Below are 6,000 nucleotides of genomic sequence, written 5' to 3'. Positions count from 1 at the left end.
CCCACGCTTGCAGAGGGTGAATATATCTGAACCATATGAACGCTCTACCGGCAGTACAAAACAAATGCCAGAGAAGAACAGTTTCTATGAACGCTTTATTGAAAGATTGCGTGATGTAGGAATAAAAGCCACCTGTAGGACCAAATGTAGAGCCGACTCTTGAATGTTTGCTTGTTACTTTAACTGTAGTCGTTTCCTGTTTTTGGCGCTATGTGTTTGCAAGAAAAAAACAAACAGCTTGTTCACGTCGATTTGTTTATTGCAATAGCAATATTATGGACACTATTTATAGACAGATATGTTGATAGTGATCTCCAGGCGTATTTCCGCCATCGGCGTCGCCGTGGTGTTCAGTATATAGTCCAAGTGCGATAACATCGTTGCCGCGCGCCGTATGCTGTATGTGCGAGTGAAAGCGTGCGAGGGTGAGCCGATGATGGTGACTCAATCTCGCACGCGCAAGGGAGGAAAGCGGGGAAGAAGCGCACCGTTTTCCGTCGCGCGACGCACTGGGGGGGGGGGGGGGATGTCTTACTCCGGCGGCTGCGCGGGCCCTATCTTGAAAGTGATCGGCGATGAGTACACAGTCTAGGTACGCCGAGGGCTCATAGCTTCGTGGGCCCTGTGTTTTCGCCGCTTAGTTCGCATTGAAGCGACAAGCATCACGAAGGTCGATTCGCTCGCTGCTGCTGCCGCGCATCCTCGCTCCGGCGTTTAGACAGCGAGTTTCCGCGGTCATCGAGCGAGATGTGTTCATGTTTGCTTGTGCGCGCGTGACACCACGCTTGATTTAGTTAGTAAGGGAATGTTTCAAGTCTATACGGCCGATAAAGCTACTATCCTCACTTCACATAGCTGTCTACTAATTTGTTATTGCAATCGATGGTTCGCTTTCGGGAGAAACTGCGACTTTGTTCTTTGTTTTAATTATAATCGTAAAGTTCTTGAAGAGGCCGGTAAAAAAAAAACGTTGCACACATTCACTTTTTTACGTGGTCGATTAATCGACCAGTCAATAAAAAAAATCGACGTGCCGCCCCAGCCCCTCTGACGAGCAACAGTGCTCGGCCTACTGGAAATCGAAGCGTAAAAGTAAAAGCCGCGCGTGCAGGCGGGCGTCAGAAGTTTTGCGCCTACTTTAGATAGAACGCGTACTTCTCGAACAAACGGTTCCGAACTTCTTATCCGGTCGCCTCCGCTTTCAACGCGTAAATTTCGCTTCACTAAACAAGCCGAAACCCCTGTTAGCCTTTGTTTTGTTTGGAGTTTTGTTCTTTTCTCCTGCAATTTGTCCTTCAGTTCACGTTGTACAGCGTTGTACTTTCAATAATCAAATACTCTAAGAAGGAGGAGGCGCCTTCATGGATGCATGCGGACGTAATCGCGCCGCTCCAGCGCTACTCGTCAGGTGTGGCGGTGACTGAAGCCCGTCACAACACGTGTTACACGTGAGACTAACGCGAGGGCAGAGTTAAACCGAGACGCAATAAGCTGCTCTCAGTCAATGTCAAAGAAGCATCAGCCGTCCTCGTCTTCCGACGTCACTTTCTTTCAGATCCTTTATTCGTCTACACATCGAAATTAATGCCTCCTCTTTTCGTTTTCTATATGGTGAAAAGCCGGCAATTGTCTGCAAGGAATGTCTCAGACTTACACGAAACGAAAAGCGTAGCTGTATATGCACAGGTAAGCAGTGGCAGAATGTGCTACAACGGTTTGTCTGATAGCAGAGCAAATTTGTGCGTTCGTTCACACACACGGTGAAACTGCTGTCTTCTTTCGGCTGATTGAGAGCAGAGTGCTCGCTAAAGACGTATGCACCTGCTACTCAGGTTCTGCAACCTGTAAGAAGGTACGGCTATAGATAGAGTGAACCTGTTCATGAGGGTACGCGTGCTTTAACGGTGTATCGTCGGAAGTTTAGGTGCACACTTTCCGAAACCAGCCTCACGACAAAAAATCCAAGGCACTAAAGTGTTGCGACTTTGTCTCGGAAATACGACGCGCCTGATATCGATCGAGTCAGTTACTTCTCGTGACAGGAAAGCAACGAACTCGAGAAGGTCTGTAAATTTTGTGCATAGTGTCGGGAAGCCGTTTTCCGCTTAAGACCTACCGCGAGGCACTCGTCGCACATTCAGTTCGCTTCATAGCTCGCATGCACATTCGAATCCAAGTGCAGCCCCCAGCACATATATCCTGCGAGCGCAGGTGGTGCGCGCTCAGGTAGTGTGCTCGACTCGGAGTATAGCGCGCTTGTGCTGTCTGTCGGCGGCCGCTTCGAGACAACTCATAAGTGGGTTTTTTTTTTTTCTTTATTTTTTTAGAAAACCCGTGCGAGTTGTTTAGTAGCTTGGTGCTACTTTCGTGTGTAGCTTCCTCCAATCTTCGGGTTTTGGCAGAACACAGCCAGAACTCGGGAAACTATCTGTCTGTAAGCGGTCTTGGCCACTGGCCAACCGCCTTCGCTGGTAATATGTACAGCGTCAGGATTCGCTGTAATTTTCTGTGGCGAACGACTCTATAGTGTAGAACATTTTGTGAATGTAGGGCTTGAGCGATATGCTCGTGGTTCGAGAGAACTTGCTTTGAACATCCACTGGCCCGCGCTGATTGTTTACACCGCTCCCTTTTCTCCAGCAGCTTCGCCTTGTCACGGAAGAGTTTCTATAGTTGTCAAGCTATGAAGTGGCATTGTGCTTCATCGGAGTCACGCGACTGGTGGCCAGTTTAATCCGTTGTCTTCGCTTCGGAACGGAACGCCGTACTAAATAGGCAGGTAATTGCTATTCGCGCTTTCGGACACAATACTCGCAATGCTCTCGCTGGACTACGCACTCAAGGGCTTAAGAATCCCCAGGCCACAAAACCAAGTTGGCCATCTATAGTCGGACATGCCTTGCTTCATTTCATTTCATTCGTTTCATTCATTTTCTCTCCGGGCCGAGTTATTACAGAGAAGATCGGGTGGTATCAGAACAAAAACTAAACACGGTGTAGCAGCGTAATAGGGTTAAACGAGTTGTTAACAAGGCCTCTTTTTTTTAAATTCGTTTGCATTCACGATCGAAACAATGGAAGCGGGGAAGTGGTTACAGACGGCGCTTGTTGAGGGAATGAAAGCATTGAAATGAAGGTTGGTGCACGGCACGTCAACCTTGAAGTGATGATCGTTTCTGGAAGTAATGTACAATAATAGTAACAAGAGAGTGTATAGCTTAAAGTAGGATTGTAATGATAGGTTTCATGAAGTAGAGAGAGACCCGAAATTTTGCGACGGAATGACAGGTTAGGCAAATCAATAATTCGATTTCATTAAGGTGACATTTGCTGTACGCGAGTAGAAGAACGCGAGTAGTTAGGTAAAAATATTCTGCGCGGCTCTGAATGACTTCTGTGTTGAGATTAAGTGAACTGACGGGAGGATTCCAAATGTAAGATGCCTTTTCAAACTTGGACTTAACTACCCGCCGCGGTTGCTTAGAGGCTATGGTGTTAAGCTGCTAAGCACGAGGTCACAGGATCGAATCGCGGCCACGGCGGCGGCCTCATAGAGAAACAAACTGGTAATGAGTGGACACTCCCGTAGGGCGCTGCGGCATAGCTACTGCATTGGCGCCAGCTACCCGAGCGGCTCGTCAGGCAGCTCATTTTGTCTTTAAAAATTTTAGACGCGTGCTTTAGCTGTATTTTGGTTTCGGTTTCGATAACAATGCTTTCGAATCCTGTTTACCTTTGGCTACAAAAATGCTCAATGCGTCGTCTCTAGTGGAGTGCAAGAGCTTTGATATTTCATTTTTACGCATGCAGTACACATGGATCGTAAAGTGTTACGAGTTGCGTGCGCACAGACAAGATGCACTCTTCCATTTTAATACGTTGGAGGTTAAATAAAGCGCGCGTAGTATAAAGAGCAGTAATTTATGACATAAGGAATCGAATGCTTTCGTGAGATCTATGAAACCTGCCGTGGTTGCTAACTCGCTTTGGTGTTACGCCGGTAAGCACGAGGTCACGGGATCAAATCCCGGCCACGACGGGCGCATTCCGACGGGGGCGAGACACAAGCACGCCCGTGTACTGTGCAGTGGGTGCACGTTAAAGGATCACAGATGGTGGAAAGTAATCCGGAGTCCCCCATGCACTACGGCGTGCCTTATATCGTGGTTCTGTCACGTAAAACCCCAGAATTCAATTCAAATCTATTAAAATGCAATCTATGAGGTAGGAACAATCCAGAGATGTAAATAAGTCGTTAGTGAAAGGCAAAAGTTGTGTCTCGCTAGAAAATTTTCTTCTAAACCAACTAAATAAACTACTAAATAAACAACTAAATAAAGTTGTTTCTCTCTCTCTCTTCTAAACCAGTGATTCTTGTGTAGTGAACATAGAGCTTCTTCCCAAAAATGTTTTGAAGGGACTATAAATTATATGCTCATGAGTTTGGAAGGTATTGCCTACCGTCTGCAGTGGTCATCGTTCAGGGGTGAGAATCGTAAGTATTGTCACGTTGTAGTGACAGTGAAGAAGCGGACAGTAATGAAAGCCTTGAGCAATGAAAACTAACTGTTTATTGGGCGAACCTGTTCCCCAGAAAAACAAGTGAATCTCAATGCACAACGATAGCGGCGAGCACAGTCGATGATTGTCCAAAACCAGATCAGCGGGTCCTGCGCGTCGGCTTTTATGCATGACTCGTCGAAAGTTCCAGCGTAATCTCTGGTTCCCGCGTGGCTTCCAGAATGTACTACACAATTCGTGTCACGCATACAATCAGGTTAGGTGACAATAAATAGAGAGCGTAAACTTTTATTTCAAATCAACAAGATTTGAGTCCGGCGTCTTTTTAGTGGGTCTGGGCACCCGCCGCGGACGCGGTTCCGAGACCTTGTCTCGAAGCGGCTTCCTCGGCTCGCTGGACGGCCCAGAGTTGTGCTGTCCTGTCAGAGCTGAGCAGGGCGGTCATCCAGCGTGACCGGAGGCTGGCGGTGGAAGAGACGGAGGGGTCGGCACTGCCCGACTTGTATGTTAGGTCCCGACACTCCCATAACATGTGATTTAGTGTGGCAACCTCGCCACACGATGTGCATCTGTTTGTAGTGTACATGTCTGGATACATGGCGTGCATGAGTCTGGGGTTTCTGTAAGAGTCTGTTTGTAATTGTCTGAAGTGTACTGCTTGCGTCCTGTCTATAGCCTAGCGTGAGGGAATGGGTATATGCGCGTTTGTAATTGGTAGTGTGCCGTGATGTCGTGAAAACTGGTCATACGATCCTCCCATGCCCAGACGTTTGCAGTACCCCGCGGGGGCTCTTCCTCCGATGCTGCTCGGTGAGTCAGGCCTCGAGCAACGCCGTGAGCCGCTTCGTTGGGGGTGCTCATTCCAGTGTGTGCCGGGATCCATAGCAAATGCCTTCGGTTATCAACGTCGGCCTCTCCCTGGTGTATGGGATGTCGCTGGAGTATCTGATACGCCTCTTGCGAGATGCGCCAATTTGCAAAGTTGCGAATTGCCATTTGCGAGATAGATAGATAGATAGATAGATAGATAGATAGATAGATAGATAGATAGATAGATAGATAGATAGATAGATAGATAGATAGATAGATAGATAGATAGATAGATAGATAGATAGATAGATAGATAGATAGATAGATAGATAGATAGATAGATAGATAGATAGATAGATAGATAGATAGATAGATAGATAGATAGATAGATAGATAGATAGATAGATAGATAGATAGATAGATAGATAGATAGATAGATAGATAGATAGATAGATAGATAGATAGATAGATAGATAGATAGATAGATAGATAGATAGATAGATAGATAGATAGATAGATAGATAGATAGATAGATAGATAGATAGATAGATAGATAGATAGATAGATAGATAGATAGATAGATAGATAGATAGATAGATAGATAGATAGATAGATAGATAGATAGATAGATAGATAGATAGATAGATAGATAGATAGATAGATAGATAG

Source organism: Dermacentor andersoni, chromosome 4, assembly GCF_023375885.2.
Source record: "Dermacentor andersoni chromosome 4, qqDerAnde1_hic_scaffold, whole genome shotgun sequence".
In the NCBI taxonomy this organism is placed as follows: domain Eukaryota; kingdom Metazoa; phylum Arthropoda; class Arachnida; order Ixodida; family Ixodidae; genus Dermacentor; species Dermacentor andersoni.
Note: the sequence above shows the minus strand (reverse complement) of the source record.